Source organism: Equus quagga, chromosome 5 (genome assembly GCF_021613505.1).
Source record: "Equus quagga isolate Etosha38 chromosome 5, UCLA_HA_Equagga_1.0, whole genome shotgun sequence".
In the NCBI taxonomy this organism is placed as follows: Eukaryota; Metazoa; Chordata; class Mammalia; order Perissodactyla; family Equidae; genus Equus; species Equus quagga.
Window position 1 is genome coordinate 58,479,650 of NC_060271.1, and position 22,564 is coordinate 58,502,213.

Consider the following 22,564-nt stretch of genomic DNA (forward strand, 5'->3'; position numbering starts at 1 on the left):
CCTGCTGCGTCGCGCCGCCGGCCGCAGCGTTCCCGCGGGCCGCCAGGCGCGTCCCCGGGCGGAGTAGCCCCTGCCGCCGCGCCCCCGCCGCCGCGCCCGTCCGCCGCTTCGCCGCCGGGGCCGCGCTCCTGTGCCAGGTACCGGGGACGCTCGGAAGCGGGTTGGCCGCCAGCGTGCGGGGGCGGAAGTCCGGCGGCGCAGGGGGATCGGGCAGGGGCCGCGCGGCCGCGAGGCGGACCGGGGCCGGGGGCGGGGCGGCGAGGGCAGCGCCCACGCGGCCAGGTGTCCCGCGGCCCGCGGAGGGGCCGCCTCTTCGGGCAGCGCGGCCTCCGGGGCCCGGGATGAGCAGACGCGCTCACGGCCAGTGCCCGAAGTTTCCTTTGCTCACTTTGCTGGACTTAACTTTGAATTGTGAGGCAAAGCCTGGCCATTTAACGCGTTAAGAAAATACCAGAGGGGAGACAGCCTTGCTGGGTTTAAATTGTTGGTATACGAAGTATTTGTGCCTGCTGTCGCCAAGGCCATCGCGGGAGAAAATAGTGGACAGATTCATTAACTGTCTTCCTTATGCTTCAGGTAATGATTTATTTGTTAAACAGGTTTTAGGCTTGGATGACAAGCCACCACTAAGAGATTCTGGGTTTGATCTAAGAACATTCGAATTTTTAATCAACGGATATTTGTTGAACAGACACTTCGTATTGCGTAGGGCTTTAATAGGAGGTTGAGTGATCAGAGCATAAGTAGTTACTCAAATGAGCTAACATTCGGCTTTTGAAATGCAAGTAAAAGGGAATGCCACCATTTGAATTCGACTTGTGTGGGTGCAGGCCAACCTAGCTGACAGCTGGCGTCGTGTCACTGCTGAACACTTAATTTTGAGCCAGGAACTTCATCAAGTGGGAGACAAGCAGCTGTGTGATCCTTTTAGAGCCCACCCCACACCTTCCCAAGCCGATACCTTAAAATATCCTACTCCCTTATTGGAGCCTGCAGACTCCCCTTATTTACATAATGCGCGCTGGGGACCATGGAGTAGACTCTGTTTAGACCCCTGGTGTTCTCCCTGGAGCTCAGTCACCCCGGCTGACACCTGGGATGATGGAGCATCGTGGTCCCTCTTGAGAGCACTTTGAGGTTGTAAAATTGCAAAGAGAAATATATCTAGAGACAGTGCAGGGCAGAGGCATCTGGGGTCCCTGCCTTTGGGGGCCGGTGAGGGAGGATTGAGCTAGGTTGGTTTTCTAGCTCTGCCCCAGTGCTGTGTTGAGATGTTGGAGCCTGAGGCAAAAGAAAAAATCAGTAATATTGATCCTGTCTTTATTAAAAATTATGACATTTTGTACAGCGTGGATTTTATGTTAATTTTGATGTTTTAAAACACTGCGTTAAAACACTTATCTTACAGAGTTTTTGGTACCCCCTTAAATTTTGTGCGTGAGACGAGTATCTCAGTTGCCTCACCCTCGTTCTAGGCTTGCCTGTGAGTCAAGTTTCTTAACCTCTGGAAGCATCAGTTTCCTCATTTATAAAATTTAAAAAGTGGACCCTCCATGGATGGTGCACAGCTCGTGCGGACCATCTGGCTGCTGCGTAGGAGCAGGCATATGGGGCATACTAAAGGGTGGCTGTCCTATCGTATTGCCGCTCAGCTTGGTCATCTTGAGCTAGTCACCGAGTCTTGCTGAGTCTGTTTGCCACTCGGCTAAATGGGAGCAATGAGAGCCAGCTCACAGGGATGCTGGCAGGGTTCACTGAGACGGTGTGTGTGAAGGCACCTGGCCCTCCTGGAGGGTAGGATTTCCGTGATGGCTTGGTGGGCCTGGATTTGCCCTGGCAAGCTTGCAACCACTTGCTTTTTTCCTCTGGAGGTTAGCCTTGTGCCTTGCACAGACTGTGTGCACACACACTTATAAATTCTGCTTGCATTGCCTGGAGACCCTACAGAAGCATTTGAATCAGAGTAGAGATGTTTCTGCCCAGAGTTTATTGTGGAGGGTTGAAGTTTACCAGCCACAAGTTGTGGTGTGCATAATTTTTTATGTGAACTTCATTTTGCTACCCCAAACAAATGACTTAGGTTCCTTTTTGGCATATTTGCTCCTAGTTCATGATTGTGATTTTTCTGAGCCTCATTCAAGTGTGATTATCTCGGTCACTATGTGGTTTAGAGCAGCTTGGTTCGTTGAGGGTCAGTCTCTCAGTCTCTCCAGGTCACCCTTGGGGGCCCATTCTCGCCTCATGTGGTCCCTGGGCACCAAGAGAAGGTTGTATCACATCAGGGTGTAGGGGAGTGTGACCTCTTGCAGGTCATCTTGTCCTCTCGCTGGCCTCTGATGAGTTTCCCCCCACTACCATGGAGCCTCGGTTTCCTCTTTCCCCTGAGTATTGCCCAGCTGGGTGTCATGGGCTGAGCCACAGCTGGGGACCTGGCTCTTGCATCTGGCCTTGAGGTCCCCACATTCTGGTCTCTTCTAGGTCCCTACTGGGCACCCGAGCACCCGCCCAGGTTGTGCAGAGCTATGCTGGGATGCCATTCTGCTGTACCGGGTGGTTTCCCAATGTTCCCACCAGGAAGCAGGACCGACTCCCAGTGCTTCCCAGCCCGCCTCAGCCTCTCAGGGGTTTTCCCTCCCTCTCCACCCCTTCTTCTCCAGGCAAGAGGCAAAGGGGCAGGGGGCTGGGTCCCTGCACATTCCTTTCCTCCCAGTATTGGAGGAACTTTGTTTTTTAAACTCTTGGGGCAGGAATCTTTCTTAGATCCTATCTCTGTCCTCTGTATTGTGGCTTTGCGTAAAGCTTTGGGCTCAGACTTCTGAACTGTGCTCTTGGTATGTAAAGGGGTTTTAAATGTCTTCTTCGATTAGTCTTCCCAGCATGGAGAAACCATATGCACCCTGGGGAGGTGGGAAGGAGGCCGGGTGGAGCGAGCTGGAAAAATAGACAAGAAGCTCCTTTCCTCTCCATCTTTCTGGGCAGGCTGACCTGGGTTGTGTGCACTGGACTTCCTATTACCTGAGAAAGCCTGGAAAATCTGTAGGGCCTGCTGGAGAGGAAATGGGGAAAGAGCAGCTTTGAAGCTTTGGTGGTGCGGGGAGAAGAGAGTAGCTTTCTGCTTACACAGTACTGAGCCCAGCCCAGTAAATCAATTTCCTGTGGATTAATGTCTTCCAAACGACCACCCCCTGTTTGTGCTGCTGCTTCCTCCTCATTGGAATGGTCCACTGTGTGCCTGGCATTTACTAAAAGCAACAGGAGAGAGACAGAAAAGTCCAAGTCATAATGGCTTCTTTAGGTTGCTTAGAAATTATTTGGAGAATAAGATTAGCCTTTAGGAAGCCTAAAGCTGTACACTCAAGTCCTGGGTTTTGTTCGCACTCAGTGGGTGGAAGTTGAAGTGGTCAGGGAAGGCTTCGTGGAAGAGGCGGACTGTAACATTAAGACTTAGCTGCATGGATATGAGATGGAAGACAACTTCCACGAGAACGAGCTCCTGAACCCCTGCAGATGGCAGGACCTGCCCGGGAGTGGCCTCTCAGGACCCACCGTGGCTTGACCCTTCCTGGTGTCGTGCTCATCCCTCTCATCGTCTACATATCTGTAAACCTTGGCATGGTCAGTGTCGTCTGTAGGTAGGACAACAGGCATGGTCAGCATTCTAAGTTCCTTGTGTTTTCCCCAAACTGAATGGAAATCGGAGGACTTTTCATCTTACCCTGTTATTTTTAGATATCTGCTTCTGGAAAATCATTTCAGACTTTCAGGTCATGTAAATGGTCTTCAAGACACGTCTGTGATTCTGAGGAGTCACCTTAGAATTCTTTGTATTGCTCTAACGTGCTGTAACCCATAATCCTGCACTCGTCGGGTCACGAACCAGAAGATGCGGTGTGAGCACTCAGTGACTTCAGCAGCAGGTTGACAAGAAATGCTGAGACAGGTGTGGCCGTGTGAGCAGGGGCGCCTCCTCACCAAGGTCAGCCGCTGGCGCTCTGCTGCTTCTTGCCCTGTTTCTGTGCAGATTCCTGGTAGGAGGGGCTCTCAGATATTTTTCTTATGATTAGGTGTCTGTGAAAAGAAATTCCGAAAGATCCTTTTGAAAGGTGAGGATTAGAAAGTTATTTGCTCAAGCCTCCTCTTAGCCCTGGTGTGTGGGACTGGTTTTTAAATGTATGAAGTCTGAGAACTTCCAGAATACTTTCCTTCACCTCTGAGGTCCATACACCAATCTCTCCGTGATTTTTGCCCCCAAATTCTCATGCCTATAGGGGCAACAGAAGCATGAGCTGTGGGGCGCAAGTTTTCTAAGAAGCTGCTCTCAGAATGGCTTTCATGAATGTGGGACATGAAAATGTCGGAGGTGTTTTGCTTTCTTAAAGCAGGTGGTCCAGCCGAGGGGGCAGGCAGGGCTCTGGTATTAGCTCTGCCCCTTAGAGGCCCTGTGACCTCAGGCGCCCTATAGAACGGGGGTTTCGATTCAGGCACATACGCAAGCATCGCTTGGGGTACTGTGTCAGCAGAGAAAATGCTTCATAAATTATTTGTAGCTATTGCTCTTTATTGTCTTTCTTAGAAGGTGAAGGGAGGAAGAGATGGGGAAGGCAGCCCAGGTCAGGTAGGGTGCAGGTGGGTGGCAGAACTTCCACACCTGAGCCCTCGGGGATGAGCATTCACGTGTTCCTTCTCTCTCTGCAGCCCTGGCTTTCCCCGCTAATACGTGGCTACAAGGCCTTAAGTACCAGCACCGGGACCAATGACACACACACACGTGTTCTGTTGGCAAGACATAGGGACAATTCTGCCCTGCCACATCTGTGGCTCCCCGTGAGCCTGACGGATGGCCTCAGATTAGAGGACCAGAATGGGTGTCACCAGTGGGTAACCAAATTATGACCAATATTAGGTTCTTCTTATGTACTTAGTCTCATGTGTATGAACATATCATGAATATTTAGTACCTTTTCAGCATTTAGCGTGTCATGAATGTTTACTGTCCAGCTGCCGTGGGTATATTTGGTTCCTCGTGAATATTAGGTATCTTTTGGTTCTTCCACAGCTTTCCATCCTTGTTTAATACACGTGTGCTCTACTTCCTGAGTATTTATCTAAACTTAACGTATCTTACCAGAGTCACCCGTCTCCTTTGCTGTATTTTCTTCAGAATTGAGTATTCTCAAACAATACAACAAATTTACAGAAGAACACTAAATTAGTCTCTTAAAATCAGTTTCCAGGTTGGGTATATTTTTGTGAAGCTATTATCCCATCAAGATGGGTGAGCCTGAGGTGCTTGGGGACCTCTGGGACCAGGTGTAGGTCTGCAGAGGTATACAGCTGGCTCACAACCACTTCAGGATCGCAGACACTGAACTGCGTGCTCAGGGCTGGTTTCTGCTCTTAGCTCCTCAGGAAAGAAGTGACCACGGGCGGATGCTCATCAGTCACGCCGTATGTGCTGCTTTGAGCCTCGTGCAGGCTGGTCTCAACTCTTAGCTCTTTTCAGTCTGGTTGCAGCCCTGTGGCCAGGCGTAGCATCTGCACCTGACAGGTGCGGGGGCAGGTGCAGTGGTTGTGGGGGCCACACGTGTCCCAGGGCATAAGCTCAGACCTGGGTGTCTTGAGTCCTCTTCACTGCTCTGCAGCCAGCCTGGGGAATGCAGTGAGCTGCTCTGAACTGCAGTCCCCACTGCGCACCTGCTCTTCTAACCTGGGTTAATACCTAGCTCCCGGTCCCAGGCTTCCAGCACCTGACTTTACTACCTTAATTATTCACCCTCCCCACCCCCCGGGAGTGGTAGCAGGAACATTTTTATGGATCCTTTCTGCACGGGGCCTCTGTGACTTAGAAGCTGCAGTGCCAACTCTGTCCATAGAAGTGAGGAGGAGGAGGGGAAGGAGGATGGGTTTGTTGGTGGGTCAGACCCACCCACTTGACGACTGACTCACATGGCCACACCACTCCACCTGCTGATTCATCCTCTGTGAACTGGGATCATTTCCACAGCAATAGAATTGGCCTCCTATATTTGGACAGTTGCTGGGTGTCAGCTGCATGCTCCATTGGAGATCAGATCTTTAAATCCTCACGTCTTAGCATGTCCAGCGTACTCTCTGGGTGAAAATGGGCTCTTAATATCTGAACTCAAAGCGCTTTGAAGATGAATCACCTGTTGTCCGAGGCTTGGCCATTGTTGTCCTTTGTCCTTCACAGCCTTTGTGAGCAGAGACGGGTCTTTGCGTTGAGGTGTCCTGGTAAGCAAGGCTTATCTGGTACCACATTCTAGAACTGAAATTACTGGGTGCAGTTCATGGGCCCTGGGGCATCTCAGGGGGACCTCTAGGTGGTGGAGGGACCACTGTGCACAGGACTCGGCCAGGTCAACAAGCAGGGTGGGCCTGGAAGGTGGCAAACTTCCAGGAGTGGAGTGGGCCTGCCAGCCGTCTGGGGCTCCGACGCGGCTTGTGCTTTGGCTTGTGGCAGTGGGGCTGCTCTTTGCCTGCTCCCTCATCTGGCACAAGGACAGGTGCTGCTCAACAGTGTCTTCCATCCATCAAACCCGGGGGCAGAACATGCGCAGGCGTCTTGATAACATTTGCGGGCACATCCTTCCAAACTTTGGTGTATGTCATCTCGAATATGCATATATACATGCGTGCACAAAAGTGTGTATTTAAGAAAAAGAGGTAATGCCTATATTGTTTTGAGGGCTGCCTTTTCAAAATTAGTAGTATGTGTCGAGTGTCTCCCACGTCGTTAAATCTTCTTCCTTGGCGTCAGTCCTTGTGGCTGTGAGGAAGTCCCTCGTGTGGGAGGCCCCGGCTTACTCACCCCAGCCCTCTGTTGAATAGACGTTTGCTCAGGTCATTTTCAACCTTTGGCCGTTTAGTAACAGCACTACCATGAGCATCCTTGTCCGTGCTCTTTTGCACATTTGTCTGATTGGTTCCTGCAAGGTATTATCTCATGAGTAGATTTCCTGTGTATATACAAGCCTCCTCCTTTGATATGTCCTGCCTGAAATAATTGATTTTCCACACCAAAGTTTTTTTCCATGAGATTTCCTGCAACTTGGTCGACAGTGTCTTTAGCATCTGTGCCGTTCAGGATTCACTCTAGTTAGTTGAAGCAGAACAGGATTTGATGCAGGCACTTCAGGGCTGACAGAACTGTCAGAAGCTTGGCCCTGGGCCAGACCTGCAGGAGTGACCCCCAGAGCAACACGCCAGAGCTGACTGGCAGGGAGCTGCCCCTCCCACCCAGACCCCCCCCACCCGGGTCCACCTGCTGCTCTGCTTCCATCCATAGAGCTGTGGGATGAGGCTCTGGGACCTCTGCCACTCTCCACGGGGAAACCTGATGCCCCCACGGTGGTGCCTGTGAAGCAAGACCACAGGAACCTCCTCCCCGTGGGGGCCTGGCAGGGAGGGAGCTGGCAAGCGCGGTCCTGGGTTTTCTAGCCTCCAGCAGGCAGTGAACCAGCCAGGTGGGGTGAACGGAACCTCAGCCTTTCCCTCCTCTTTTATCTTGTACTTTTCATGTTATATTTGTTGCAGGCAGAGGTGAGGTGCACAGAATTTAGCCGCAGGTGTGACAGGCTTGGTCCCTGTCTCTCAGAATCAGTCTGCTGTCCTCTCCAGAGAAGACCAAAGTCGTTTCACTGCTAAGGTTTTCATTTCAGTCCCCTTCTCTTCAGAGCTTGATGGGAGGAGCTGTGCCCTCCCAGAAGCCAGGTTGGAGCTTCCCCAGCCTGAGCCTCAAATGGGGCCAGGGCTGGGGGGTGGGAGCGGGGGCGGGGCAGGGAGCAAGGTGAAGCCACATACAAATAGCGCCTGCAGACTTGCCTCATATGCAGACCGCGTATTTGAAAATCAGCTCCTAGAGGCCTTGGAAGGCCGTGGGCTGTGAGGGGAGTATCTGGCTGTTTTCTCTCAATGTGGGGGACTTTGCTCTCTCTGCCCCTCTCTTGTTGGCATTATGTTAACGGTGAACAGCCTTAGTTAGTTACCAGGCGTGCGTAGGCAGCAGGAGTTAACGTACTGCTAAGTTAATAGTTCTTTTTTCAGGAGCCATAATTGATCAGCAGTCAATTTATGAACCCATATTTCTCCTTGCCTCTTCAAACAGGCTTTTGTGCGTAATTAGTACGAATTCAGGTGTTTGTATAGTTCCAAGCTCCTGCTCCAAGTGGGTTACTGTATTCTCAGTTGTTCAAGAAAAGTGTTGCTGAGGAAGGATTCTGGGAAAGACTGTCTTCAGCAACCCAGAGCCCTTGCGGGGAGCGGGGAGGGGGTTCAGTGACAGTGGGGGGGCGGCCACCAGCCTGATGGTGCAAGCTCCTCTGACCCTCAACAGGCCCCTGCCCCTCACAGTAAATGTCACCCCGTCACAGATGGACTCTCTATAACAACCCGAGGCTCCTGACTGGAAGCTCCGCGGGAGGTGGTGGAGGTGAGGAAGGAAGAAGGGAGCCAGCCCCTGCAACTCAGGTGGGCGAGGCAGCCCTTGGGACTGGTCCGTGGAGGGTCCAGCAGATCCGACTTTCAGCAGGACCCATCAAAGAAACCCGTATCTTTTAAAAAGGAGAAAGTAATACTGATCTGATACATTCCCAATGAATCACCTTGGGTTTCTACAGCACCTTCTTTCTGTGGGTTAAAAATGGGACGTGATGTATATGGAACAGCTGTTTCTCTCTCTTTAATTTTGGGGGGCGTACACTGATTGTATATTATGAAGTAAACTGTAATAATTTTACTGGCAACAGCTCTTTTCCTTTCAATTCTTCCAGCCACTTAAAATGAGATTCTGATTTGTGTGTGTGTGTGGCATGTAAACACTGGGTGGTCCAGGCTGCCGTTGCATCATCCCCCTCCGATCTTGTGCTTCAAATAATTGATAGAATGTGAGTGTGTGTGCAATTAGAAGAGGCTGAGGAAACCGAGGCCCAGAGAAGTAACGTAACTTGGCTGGGGTCCCTCAGCTAGTGAGCAACAGAGCTGTGAACCCAACTTCACCCCTTATTTGTCTAAGGAGGTGGTTTCCCCTTGGGAACAGCCTCTTTTCCTCTGAGTGTGCAACTCACACACTTACCCCTCTGCTCACACATACGCCGTGTGGCTGGCTGCTGGTTTAATCGTTGTCACTCGTTAGCTGACACACCCAAGTGCTGTCCTGACTGCTTTACCCCCATTTTACAGAGGAGCAAACTGAGGCACAGAGAGGTTAAGCACCAGTGCACAGTGAAGCAGGCATTTGAGCCCCGTGCCCTTTCCTCGTTGCCTTGTGTTTAACCTGTCTTGAACTATTAACTGGGAAATGGCCAGGAAGCATCCTTAGAGCTCACCCAGGGGTCCACTGAATGGGAGTGAACCCTCACGGCAAATTACTCCCTGGTGTCAGTTCACAGGGCCTGGGGCATAGGAGGGGCTCCTTATTCTGGATCAGCTGCCCACAGAGCCCTCCTTGCTGACGTCCCACCCAGGGGTGGAGTCTAGCGAGACCCTCTCCTGCCCGCCTGCCTTTCCTGGCCACCTGCTGCAGCTCTTGCAGGAAAGGAGAGGAGGGGAGGTCACAGGCGGAGGTGGTGGGTGGAAGGGCGCTGGCTGGGCGCTGGGCCCCTCAGGATCCACACCCTTAAGGGCCTCTGGCTGTTTGGGTGACCCTGGACACAGCCTCGGGCTCCTCCTCCTCGCACACTGGGAGATTGAGAGACCTGCCTCCCAGGGTTGCTGGGAGAAGCAAAGGCAGTAATTTATGTGGAAGTGGCAGATATGTGGTAACTGGTGTACAAAAGTGAGTTAGAAACGACATTTAATACAATTAAGCCTTACTTACTGCCCCGCCCCCCCCAGCTTTTGTTGAACATTCCTGGTTAAATTAGACTCAGACCTTATGACTCGGAGGGAGCCCTGGGCGCAGAGCCGGACTCTCCCGTTCTTGGCCGTGTGGGCTCTCAGCCTCCGCTGCCCGCCTGGGACACGGGGACTAGTACCCCTCAGAGGTGCATGTGTGCATGAACTGGGGTACGAGTGTCTGCAAAGTGCGTGGCCGGGAGTGAGCACATATTTAGCCCCCGGCAGGTAATTACGTCCTCTGCCGCCTGTGAAAATGACATCGCAAGTGGCACAGTGAGGGAAAGGGGATGGGAACCACGTGGGCTGAGCATGGCCTGTGTGTCAGGCATGGTTAGGTACTTAAGGAATACATTATCCCACTAATTCTTGGAATAACCTTCACAGGTGGAAATGGTTAGCCCTGTTTCGAGGTGAGGGACCTAGAGCTCAGGGAGGTGAAAGTGACTCACCTCGGTCATCTGAGGAGACAGACCTAGGTTGGGGGAAGACGGGGGTGGACACCTGAAGCCCTGAAGGGGTGGGATGGGATCCAGAGCTCATGGCCCCAGCCCAGGGATGCCACTGGGCTCCTGACTTGGCAGTGGGCCAGCGGTAGGCTGACATGAGGGTGGCTTCGTCCTGAGTCTGTCTGGCTCCACGGCAGGATCCTGAGTGAACTGGTCACCAGGTGCTGCCAGCATGATTAGCTGAAGGAGCAGGTACTTCCCAAAGATCGTCTGCTCCTGCTTCTCCCCAATTCTCAAATAGGCACTTCTTTTGTAATATCAACAAGATGTTATAGCAGTTCCTTGCTCTGCTGATGGATGGACGTATAGTCCTTTGAAAACAAAGTTGCAGTTTAAGCTCCTCACTGCCAGCGAAATGGGGATTCCCATCTGAACTCTCTTCAAGGTCCAGGACGGCCTGCCGCGCTGTCTGGTTCCTTCAGGGCTGTGGCTTCTGCCCTAAAGCCAGAGTTGCTGGTCTTTCTGAGTACGAGGGGCCCTTTGTAACACTGAACAATTTGGGAAACCTTTCACATAACAGTAATTATATTTTCATGCTCTATGAATGAGGAAAATATGTATAAACAAAAAGACACTATGAACTTTAAGGCTCATCTTGATGACGTGTTTTATTAATCACATGTACACATCTTAAAAAATAATAACCTGCATATGTATGTGACATAATATTGATTCATTTACCGATAATGACTGCACACTAGGGATTCACTTGTAGAGAACTAAAGTTCTCTGTTTGGAGATTTAATATTTGTAAACTTTCAAAGGAGTGGATGTGCCCTTTTGCAGCCTGCTTTCCCTCCCAGGCTCTTTGCTTGCAATTCCAGTACATTCCACCAGGAGGTGCCTGGGATTATGATGCTTCTGCAGAGGATGAGGCTTCACCCCAGCTATGAGATGAAGTGTGGTTTTCTACTCTCACATGTTTTCTTTTTAGGACAAAAATACTTTAATAAACAAAACCATATGAATTAAGAGAGTATGGTCTAAAAGAGGTAACCAAACATGAAGACAAGTTTAAAAGATGATGCAGGCTAAATAACACCAAAATTCCAATTATTAATTACTGCTTATTTTTCTCCACTTCTGGATTTAATTTTTTCTTAGTTTCCAGGCATTAAAAGCAATCCCAAGCATCGGCCACTGCACTACTTCCAAAGTGTTTGAAGAGCTTTAGCATTAGACATACACAGGTTGTCTTAACCACTTAGGGACCACGAGGCACCCCAGACCCCTGTCTTCTACCTGGACCCTCACAGAAGGCTCTGGAACTCTTGCAGCCATGTCCTTCCCTCAGGAGCCCAGTCTCGCAGGGTACCTTGGCCTCCTGTTCACCTGTGAGAGATAGCTGGGTATTGAGCTCATTTGAATATGAACTATCTGGCCGCAAGAAAATCGGACAAAAGTCCCTCAAACAAAACTGTCAGTTCATCCAGTAGCCCCACTGGCAAAAGTTCAGTTCTGTCATTCTGTTCAGTGTTCCTTCAGTGTACAGCGATAGGCTCCTCTGGAGCTCGGAGTCTAACCAGTAGCTGTAGACATATCCACGCAAGGGCAGAGAATGGACAATGGGTGAGGGCAGCAGGTTGCACTGGGGCAGGGTGTGTGGGGTCCCGGTCCTAGAAGTGTTGGCCATGCTTGAGCTAGGTCTTCCACGGGGAGTGTCCAGGGGACCCTGAGGGGCTCATGGCAGGGCCAATGGCCCACTAGGCACAGGGTCCATACCAAGGGTCCATAAGAATGTCAGGGGTCTACAAAATGTTTTAGTTTATCTTAAAATCAGAAGGAAAATATGAACCATAGGTCAAATAAATGTTTTAATGTATAATAATATATTCATCTTTATACTGATGCAATTGTAAAATATACTTTTTAGTTAGGTTTTTTTTTTTTTATTAATAGAGGAAGGGGCCCATGATGGCAGAAGTGCCCAGAGCCCAAGAAAGTCATAACGTGGCCTGGGTGGGGGTGAGACCGAGGGCCCTCCTGACCCATGGAACTGCCCAAGCAGAGTCACAGAGGCAGGAATGACCTAGGGCGGGAAGGGACCGCTCAGTGCCTTAGCGTCGCAATGCACTTGTGCAGAATGGGGCTGGAGGAAAAGCTGGGACCCTGGAAAGCCTCCACCTTGGCCAGGCCTGTTTGGTGAAGGCAAACAGCCCTGTTTCTGCAGGCTCAGGATCATGTGCTAGGGTGCCGCAGGCTGGGCATCCCTGAGAGAGAGATGCTGGGGAATTGTAGGACCTTCAGAAACCTTAGCCCAACCTCATTCAAGGAAGGCCAAGGAGATGGGGGCATGCTTACCTTGGGCCGTACCTTGGGCTGGCATCAGTACCACTTGTGGCTACCCTGGCCTCACCTACCAGGCTGACTCAGGAGACCTGGGTGGGACGGTCGTTTGTGTTTAACAAGCTTTGCAGGTGAGTCTGCCGCGTGGCCGGGGCTGAGCGCCCTGGCGTTCACCTGAGTGTGTCTGGGCTATGGTTGGGCAGATCTGATTTTCAAGACCAGGGCTCCCACTTTTCTGTGGGAGGGAGGAGCCCAAGACCTTGTCTGAGGAGATGCCAAGACTGTAGGGCTGGGCTGGCCTGCACCCATCCGCCCTAAAGAGGCACAAACACTCCTTTGTCCTCAGCCCTGTGGGCCTGCTTGTCTTCCTGGAGTCCTGCTTCCTTTTGGCTCGGCGGGTGCACAGGGACCAGCGGCTGCTCAACACCCAGGGCGCGGGTCCAGTTTCCTTCATCTAGGTTGTCAACACGCGTTTGTTGCAGCCATGGGCACAGCACTGTGATTTGAGGCAGGATGGCTTAGATGCGGGCGGGGCCTTCACAGAGTCACCCGATAGGGCACAGATGTGCGAATAACTCTATCATAACTAGACTAAAGTAAGGGCTACTCCACAAGACACAAACCCCGTGGGGATGAATGAGTTCGGACTATGGAGGTAGCATTTGAATGGATCTAGAAGAGTGGATGTCATTTCTACAGGCAGGGAAGGACAGGGAGAGCCATTTCCATTGGGAGGAAGGGTCTGGCGTCCGTAGGATGGCTATGTCTGATGGGACAGGATGTGGGCTGTGTGGAAGGCCGTGGAGGGCAGAGGAGTTTAAAAGGAGCAGGCTGCAGCTGACCTGGAGAGGCCCTGCATCTTGGAGGAAAGTGCTGGCACCCCTTGGCGCTCGTGGCTCTGGGGGCCTGCAGGGGTGACCACTCAGTAAAGGCTTTGGACCCAGCTGTGATTGACTTGGGGAAGGTTGCAGAGACAGTGCCTGCGTGCAGAAGTGTGCACACTGCAGCCTCTCTGCTCTCTGCCCATGAGAGGGTCAGGAAATGTGATGGGGAAGCTGTTCTATTCATGATAGAATCAAGGACGGAATACTCGGGAAGGGTTCTAACCTGTGTGGAGAACCTGTATGAAGAACACGATTAAGTTTTACTGGGGACACAAAAGAGCACTTGTGTAAATGGAGATGTTGACCATGTTCCTTGGAGGGAGGGATCGATATTTTAAATATTCCCAAATTAATTTATGGACTTCATGCAATTCCCAGCCAGAATCTGGCTGGATAACCTACCAGACATTAAAACATATTATAAATTTATGATAATTTAAACATTTTTATTTTGGGATGGGAATAGAACACATCCATAGAACACAGAAGTTAATAGATTTAGTTAATATTTAACCACTTGGGAACCCATCAGGCCCCTCAATCGTATCAAGCCCCAAAATATATTTCACATGGATTAAAATTTTAAATGTGAAAGTGCAGTAATTAAATTCACTTTCGGTACGTATTTAAGAAATTATGGGATGAGAAACATTTTTCTCTGCATGATGCCAGAGGCAAAAGCCATGAGGCCAAAATTGTTTGTTCATCAGGGGGTATAAAAACTTCAGTATGCCAGAAGAAAAACCCCAAAACAAAATCAAAAGTCAGTTGATAAACTGAGAAAAAATGCCTGCAACATGTATGACAAATACCCTGTTACATAAACAACTCTAATAATCAATATGAAGAGCTTGTATTAGTAATGAACTTCCCAATAGGAAAGTGGGGGAAGGATGTGAATTAGGTCACACAAGTAGAAGTAAATGGCAGTGAAGGTGAGAAAGTCAATCTTACAGTAATTAAATAGGTGCGTCTTAAAATAAGATACTACTTTTGTTGTCAAATTAGCAAATTTTTTGTGTGTATTGTCTTCATTTGTTTTTGGGAATGATGGTACTCAGTGCAAATGGAGGTGTGTGGCAAGGAGTCTCATATGCCTTTGGGAGTGGGAGATCCAAGCTTTCTGCCAAGCAGTTTGGCAGTTATGTTCCGAAACCCTAAAAAGAATTCATCCCTTTATCCTGGTGATTCCACTTCTAGGAATTTTTCCCAAGGAAATAATTAAATCTGCAGTCAAAATATTTCTATGCAAGGATGTTCATCACATTATTTAGAAAGATGAAACTTTGGATACAATTTAAACATCCAATAATGGGGAATGAGTCATTCGTATGCCGGAGTTGTGGTCAAGCCCTTAGGAACACTGAAGGATGCTTAGTCACAAGGGAACTTCACGATCTAAGGCTAAATGAAAAAGGCAGGAAGGATGGTGGGCCGGAGCTGGAGGGAGAGGGGGAGCCATGGGAAAGAGCCGGGGGCCAAAGCAAATATGTGTTGGCGGGAAAGACAGTCTTCATTTTTTCGGTCTCCCTTTGGCGAATTTTGATTGAGCAGGTGCTGGGTGCAAGGCACTGTCATTTAGGCTCAATTTAGAGAAAGAGTTTGGGTGCCATGAGCCAAAGGGAGGGTGCCGACATTGGACAGGCTCTCCCTCAGGGTAATGGCCCGCTGCTCTGCCCTGCCACATTCCAGGGTCACCAGCCCCTCACAGGGACTCAGCCCCTACCCTGGCCGCTCACCCATTCTCCAGGGAGCCGCTCTCCTCTCCTCCCATTCTCAATGTGCGTGAGGGATTGGAGTTCAGAACCAAGCAAAAAACTCAGGATGTTCAACTCTAAAATAAAAAAGGGGAAAATTCAGAATATAAAGCTTACTAAAAGGGGGGTTGCATGATACATAAAAACAAATTTATATATTATGTATGTGTGTATAGGGAAAAGGTTGGAAGGAAACTTATCAAAATGTTTCTGGTCAGCTCTGATAGAATTATGGGAGATTTAATATTTTTATGTATTTTATAATCAGCATGGATTAATTTTTTTTTAAAAAAACAGCTGTATTGAGATATAATTGGCGCATAATCTGCACATATTTGAAGTGCACAATTGGCTAAGTTTTGACATGTGTAACACCTGTGAAACCAACACCACAATCAAGATAGTGAACATATCCATCACCCCTGAAAGTTCCTCGTGTTCCTTGTAATCTCTTCTCCCGGTCCCTCCCCTCCTCATGTCCCTTACAAGGCAACTGCTGATCTACTCTCGGTCACTATTATTCAATTTACATTTCCTAGAATTTTATATAAATGGAGTCATACTCGCTTCGATAGTGTGTACTCACTTTGTCTGGCTTCTTTCAGCCTATAATTGTTTTGTGATTCATCCATGTATTTGCATGTCTCAATGGTTTATTCCTTTTTATTGCTGAGTAGTATTCCATTGTGTGGATATAGCACAGTTTTTTACAATCCAATGAACTTCTTTTATAATTAGGAAAATCTTCCATTTTTCTCAGTGTACTCTGAGATTGGATAGTGTCATGGGAGTTTGGGTTCCTGGTGTCCATCCCTCTCGGGAAGTTTGGGGCAGTTTTCCAGGCCCGACATGGTGACGTTGAGGTTAGCAATTGGGTAAGCCCGGAGGGGCCAATTGCTATCATTTGCCAAACAAAAGCCTTAGCCAAGCCTTTGAACACTTGTACTGTATGTTGTCAGAGTTTTGATTTTGGTTCTAAGGACACTAAGTGCAGCTTAACAGACAATTTGCAGACTTGCCCTTGAGCTTCACCTCAGTCTGAGAGCTGGAGAAAGCTTTGTTGAAAGAGCTGGACCTCTTGTCACAAATTGGCATTGAGTGTGTAACTTCCCTGTATCCTGAGCCCCGACTGTGCTGCTGCCCCTCGGTCATTGGTCTGTCCGCTCAGCACCATGCCTGGTTGACACCCCCCCCCGCCTCAGCTGCCCCTCTGTGGCAGCGGTCCTCCTCTTCACCTGCCCAGTGCAGCCCCCGCTCCTGTCCCCTGCAGCTCTTGTCCTTCACTTGGACGAGGCTGACGGCCTTCCTCCCTCTGCTCTCGGGGGATTTTCACGAGGTCTCCCCAGTCTCCTGGATTAGCACAAACCTTGGCAGCTTCTCCAGAACTCCAGATGCCCCCAGGTCTCTGGACAGTCCTTTTCTCCCCAGTCCCCAGCCATCCCTTGTCCCTGTGGTCACAGCAACAGGCATCGGCAGGCTCCTGCCCCGTTCATGGCCCTACTCATCTCGGGGGGTTCCCAGGAGTTGCCTCCTGTGTGCTCAGGAGCAAGTGCACCATGATACTCTGCCGTGGCCTCCTCCCGGGCTCTCCTGGGCCCAAAGGATGGACTTAGCCACCCCTGGTTCCATGCACAAAGGGGGCAGCAAGGGGGAGTCTCTCTCCTGAACTCTGTACCCCCTTGTTCCCGGGCCTGAGTCTCCTAAGGTCTGTCACATGATGTCCTTTTCTCTCTTACCACTCCAAGTAGGGGTCAGACCAGTCCCTGGGCCAGGCCTGGAAATGGACACTCCCATCCTCACTGACCTCCCTCCTCCCATTATTTTTACCCTGAGCCACCCCTATGCCAGCCCCTTCACCTAAACCACCCATACTGGCAGAGACCTGTGACTGAACAGGGAGCTGATGCCCTGGGGTGCCTGGGTCTCCTGCTCTGGGCCACAGCCCTTTGCCCACTGGGTGCCTGCTGACAGCCAGACACTGCCCGGAGGGGCTGGAGACCGGGTCCGGGAGCAGCCTCCGGCTGAGATTCATCCTTCCCTTCCTTCTCTCTCAGGGTCTTAGATTCTAGGAATGAGACTGTCAAAAATAGAACCAAGAGGAAGGGCAGCTGGCTGGCAGGGCCTCCCCCTGGAGGGGTCCTGACTGATGGGCACATGTACCCAGGGCCCCCCTGGCCTCCTCTGCGGGCCCTCCTGTTTCACTGGAGACAATAACGGACCTGTTGGTGGCAAGGGCCCAGGTGGCCGTCCGGTGAACAGGCGGCTGGCCTGGAGACAGGGGAGGACAGAGATGACGGGGAGGACAGAGATGACGAGGAGGACGGGGCGGGCGCCTTTCTCCCCAGCGGGGACTCCTACTTTTTAAAAGTCTCCTTCGAAGAGGATGGAAACAAACATCAGGTCCGCCTGGACCGCGTCCAGCGGTGTAATCAGAGCCACCGTGGGCAGTGGCGCAGGAGCCGCGTCCGTAGTCCGTAACCGGGAGCGCGGCTGCAGCGAGCGCGGAGGCGCGGCTTCTTGGGCAGCTCTGCGGGCTCAGCCACCACCGCGCAGCGGTGTCCCCGGCGGGCGTGCAGCCCCGCGCCACGTGGTGGGGCCGCCCGCCTGCTCGCGCGCGCGGGAGGAGACTGGGGAGCCTGGAGAAGCGGCCTGGGGGTGGGGGTGGAGCCCTCTGGGAGCGAGCCTCGGCGGGGTGGTGGCTGTCCTTAGCGTCAGGGGTGGGCAGGACCCTGCTGGATCTCAGTGGGCCCTGTGTCAGAAGATGCCCTGCTGTGCCTTGTATGCCTGTTTGTACCTGGTGGCGTTCACGCGCATGGGGGTGTGATGTCCTGCATAGAGAGGGGAGCTTTCCTGCTGGAAACCTGGCTCTGAAGCTTCCAGCCTCGGGGGGAGGCTCAGGGGCGCCCTAGTAGATTTCCGTGTTGTTTGAACCGGCTGGATCTCTGTGTGGGGCTGGAGGAGGGGACTGACTTGTGAGGTGGAAGGTTCGCTAGAGGAGTTCAGGACCACAGTTACCTGGCTGTTCGGCTCATGTCTCTTCCCCTTGGTGTGTCTCCCATCTTTCATTCCTGCCTCTTAACCACGGGTGGGGCACGTGGGCAAGCCCCACACTGGTCAGTGGGTCACAGGGAACCAGAGATGATAAGAGTCTGTAATACAGAGACGGTTTCTAAGCTGTTAACAGGGCACATGTTATCCCCATTCTTGTTGAGAAGGAGGTTAAGTAACTTTCCCCAGGTCTCGCTGCCAGCCACAGACCCGGTGCCTTGCTGAGGGCTTCCACATAGCTTAGTTTGTGTAATCCCCAAGCAGCCCTGCAAGGTAGGTTTTGTTCTGATTGTTTCTTCTGATTAACGTGAGGCTCAGAGCATGTAACTTGCCCAGCCACATGCTTTGGTTGGGGTCTTTCTGCACCTGAAGATCCCACTTAGTATGACTCCCTGGATGCCCAGACCTGCCCTGTGATGGGAGGTATGGTCCTTACTAAGGGACTTGGCGTCGGGCCTCCACAGTCTGACCTGTGTTTCTTGAGTCCAACCACTTCTGATACCTGCCCCTCCCCTCACTGCCCACAGGTCCAGCCTTGCTGCTTCCTGTTCTCCAAACATCCCCGAAGGCCGCAGGTCCCACACCTGTGTCCGCATTCCCCCGGCTGCCCACTTGGTCCACCCCACACACTGCCCACAGCTCACTCTTTCCCCTCACTCACCTCCCAGGCAGAAGTAACCTCCCTGGTCGCTTCCCCTCTAGCTCTCTGTGTGTCCCTCTGCCACAAGTGGACTTCAGGAACCTCTGTCTGCCTCCCCGACACACTGAGACTCTTGGGAGTGGAGACTGCCTTCGTTCCGGGGGACACGCAGAAGAAGAACCCTGAAAGGTATTCGGTAAATGATTGCTGTGTTAGGTTGAACTGAGCTTTTAGGCACAAATACCCTCCCTTCTCTTCTGATTTAATGTTTTTTGTGTTTGAGAACTTTGGCAATATGGTGAGAATTGTCCACATGCCAAAGTGGATCTTGGTGGGACAGAGTAATGCAGGTTTAATTTTTAACTCCCGAGTGTGACTCCATGATTGTGTACTCTGAATATATGACTGGATGACTCAAAAAATTCATGGAGGTGAAAATTTGGACTCATCTCCTACCAGTGTGATTTGGTTAAGGTGGTTAGTGGCCTCAGGTCCCCCCACCCCCAGGTTCTACTGCCAGGCCTGAGGACCCCCGGCCCTGGACGGACGTGGTGCCGGTGGGCGCCTTGCAGCCTCTCTCCTGGCCCCTGCTTCTGGGCGCCTCAGAAATGAGTCAGAACATGTGCAGCGTGGGCTTGTGCGGGTGGCAGGGAGCCCAGAATTAGCTCGGCTGTGTTTCAGCAGGGTTGCAGCGGGGAGGGGGCGGCTGCGCCAGGCGGGGGGCTGAGAGGCAGACAGCCCTGAGCTGTGGAGGGAGTCAGCTCTCAGGAGCTAGCACAGGCCTCAGGGCATGGGGGGCAGCCTGCTTTGTGTCTGGCACACACCCGATTGTAGATGAGCAGGGGGTCAAAGGAGCAGGCCTTGTGCAGCTGCAGCGGCTGGGACCCCAGCGTGCCTGAGACAAATGTGGGAGCTGGACAGGCATGGCCAGGTCACCCCAGGTAGTAGGTGGCGGACAGGTGTGGCATCACCGTGCTTGCTGTTCACCTCTGGCAGCTCTGTGCCTTCACCTGCCCGCAGCACACCCAGGCAGGCAGAGCCAAACCTAAGCTGCTCCGCGAGCAGACAGCGCGGCCTCCTCCTGCGCCTGGCATTCTTTTACTCTTTGCAAACTGCTTTTATTCAAAGGGAGGGAGTGGTTAGCATGGGTATTTTAGTAAATTGTGAAATGCTTTGTTCTCGCTTGCCCCCTTTCCTGCTCTCCCCAATCTCTGGCACAGGTGTGTTTCCCTGGACGCCAGTGCTTGTCACCAGAGAAAACAGGGCAACAACACTTATCACTTCCACTGCTCACTGGGGCAAAACACGAGGGCAGGCTTCGTGCCTCCCAGGGGTGGGGAGGGGCCTGGTACTTGTGTCACCACCAAGTGAGTCATCGAGGTGGAACTGTAAAATATTTAATCACGTGTGTCAGCATTGTTCGAGAAGCAGCATTTTTAAAGGTCCCCGTATGCAGCATGGGCACATGGTGTTACCTCTGCGGTTCACCCATCACCATGTGAAACGCACACAGAGTGGTTGGCCTGCTTGGGGGCTCCGTGGGTTTAACCATGTGAATAGAACAGTTTGGGGAAGAAAACAAAGCATCGAAGGTTTTCAGGATGGCCCGGCTTTGGCTCAGCAGGTAATTTCTGCCGTAGAGCCCCTGCCTGGCCTTGGTCACCAGCGTTTGTGTTCAGAGGCCACGGTGGCCTGGCTGCAGACTGTAGCTGAGCGTGCCACCGGCGCCTGGCCGGCTCTTGTTCCGGCAGGTGCCTTCCCTTCCTGCCCTGGCCCGACGCCCCAGGTTAGATCTGGCCATCCTCATCCGTGTTGGATGCAGGAGGGTCTCAGCAGACGTGTGTTGGGTCACAGCTGGACCGAGCACACCATGAGGGGAAATTCTCACACTGAGAGTCTGAGAGCAGGGACCATGCTTCTGTCAGCTTTGTTGCTTTAGTGCCTGACCTAGTGTTCTATACATGGAGGTCCAGGACCCTCAGCAAGTGCTTGCAGGCTTACATGCCTTCCACGTCCTTCTGCTGGCACCTGGGGCCAGGCCCTGGGGGCATTTGTGCAAAGCCTCCCACAAGTCTGGAGATACCTTCCCATCGTTACAGCCATCTGTTTTTTCAAGGCACAGCATGCCCCCAGCAGCCTTGTTTGGGCCCCACATTATCTGTGAGGCAGGCGGGGCTAGAATTAGGGTGCCTTTTTGAAGGACGAGGTTCCTGGAGCCCAGAGAGCGGAAAGGACATGCCTGCGTTGCACAAGGAATTGCTGACATGGTGGGTCTCCTGCTTCTCATTTCAGCACCTTGCCCAGGTGCCTGCTGCTCACCTGTGGCCTGGCATTGTCCCACTAGGACATCCTGCCAGGCCCCACTGGGAACCCTGGGTGTAGTGACTTCATCGGGGAGCCTCAAACTGGGGAATCTTGGAGCAAGAATAGATCCAGAAATTGGACAACTTCTGTATTTTCCAAATTTGAACACTGAAGCCAAGAAGAGTGAAGTAATTTGCAGTAGGTTGAATGTTGGAAAGCATTATTTTGGGAAGCATTAGAAAAACTCCCAGTCATGGTTTATACTGCTTGCCCAGCACCGTTGGTGTGATATTTATATCAAGTAGCTGCTCTTAGCCTTGAGACGCCTCAGGCCTGGGAGGTTAGGTATATTCTGTGTATATTCCGCTTCCTAACAGCCACATGGGTTTGAGGACAACTTCTTAACCTGTTTTTGAAAAATAAAAGCTTTCTTAGATTTTTTTGGTTCTCTGTGCCCAGCAAGTTCATTGGAACCTGAGTGCTGGTCTGCCCTTTCACCTCATTGCATCCTCTTGTCAAACCCTGAGCGTAGGTACGGTTATTAGCTCTACTTTGCAAAAACGGAAACACTCCCAGTGGGCACAGACCCTTCCTGGGGTCGCTCAAGTAAACAGCCCCAGGCCTGACAGACTCTGAGGCCCACCCTCTGGCAGCCAGTGGGTGTGGGAGGAAGGGACACCTTAACTCTGACACACTCGGCTCCCAGGCTGCTCCTTGTTTGGGGGCACCGGTTGTCATTGTGAGCCAGAGCTGACTCTGGTTCTGGGCTGTCCTCAGAGCAGTGGTTTGGGAAACACAGAACTTCTCAGAATACTGTTTCAGAGAAGGTGCTGCTGTCTGCTCTTCTCAGAAGGCGTGAAGGGTGTCCTGCCTGAGGGTCGGTCCCGGCCCACAGTCCGCTTGGTGCGAGGTCTGGGAAATCTGCTTCCTGCAGGTGGGAGCAGCAGGAGGAGGCAATGGAGCCGGGGTGGGAGGTGGTGCCAGCGTCTGGGCCGGGGAGGGGAGAGAATTCCCCAAGTGTGATGTCGGGGAGAAAGGCCACAATGAGGAAGATGCTGTTACTGACAGCTCATGATGTTTTATTAAGCCAGAGGGGTTGAGACTCCGCACAAAACGCAGCAGTTTCCTCTGTCCGGGTTAAATTACCCCCTTTTGAGAGCTGCCAGAGCCCTGATACCCATTCCTTTTGTTATTGGCTTCGAAGCCTCAGCCATATCGCTGGCCCTCTGCCACACCCACTGATGAGCTTTGAACCTGGGGACAGGCTCGGTGAGTTTACGGGTG

The 22,564-nt window shown here is 51.8% G+C and overlaps 1 protein-coding gene and 1 long non-coding RNA gene across 12 annotated transcripts in view; one reads left to right on the plus strand and one right to left on the minus strand.

The window, feature by feature from the left end:
* Window positions 1–6: 6 nt before the first annotated feature.
* The window catches only part of CRACDL (CRACD like), a 135,195-nt gene continuing 112,637 nt past the window's right edge, over window positions 7–22,564 (plus strand). For 7 of the 11 annotated variants that reach the window (XM_046662359.1, XM_046662364.1, XM_046662365.1 and 4 more), the window contains exon 1: window positions 18,911–19,165. The gene's annotated coding sequence lies outside the window, so the exon portion shown is untranslated. Of the gene's footprint in view, window positions 138–331; window positions 577–18,909; window positions 19,166–22,564 lie in introns of those variants that run through there. The other 4 variants (XM_046662360.1, XM_046662361.1, XM_046662363.1 and 1 more) reach the window with 4 other exon arrangements.
* LOC124239916 (uncharacterized) lies at window positions 13,074–18,506 on the minus strand. Its single transcript, XR_006888731.1, has 3 exons — window positions 18,304–18,506; window positions 15,271–15,365; window positions 13,074–13,143 (listed from the first exon to the last, which is right to left on the minus strand). It is a non-coding gene; the product is annotated as an uncharacterized LOC124239916 (long non-coding RNA).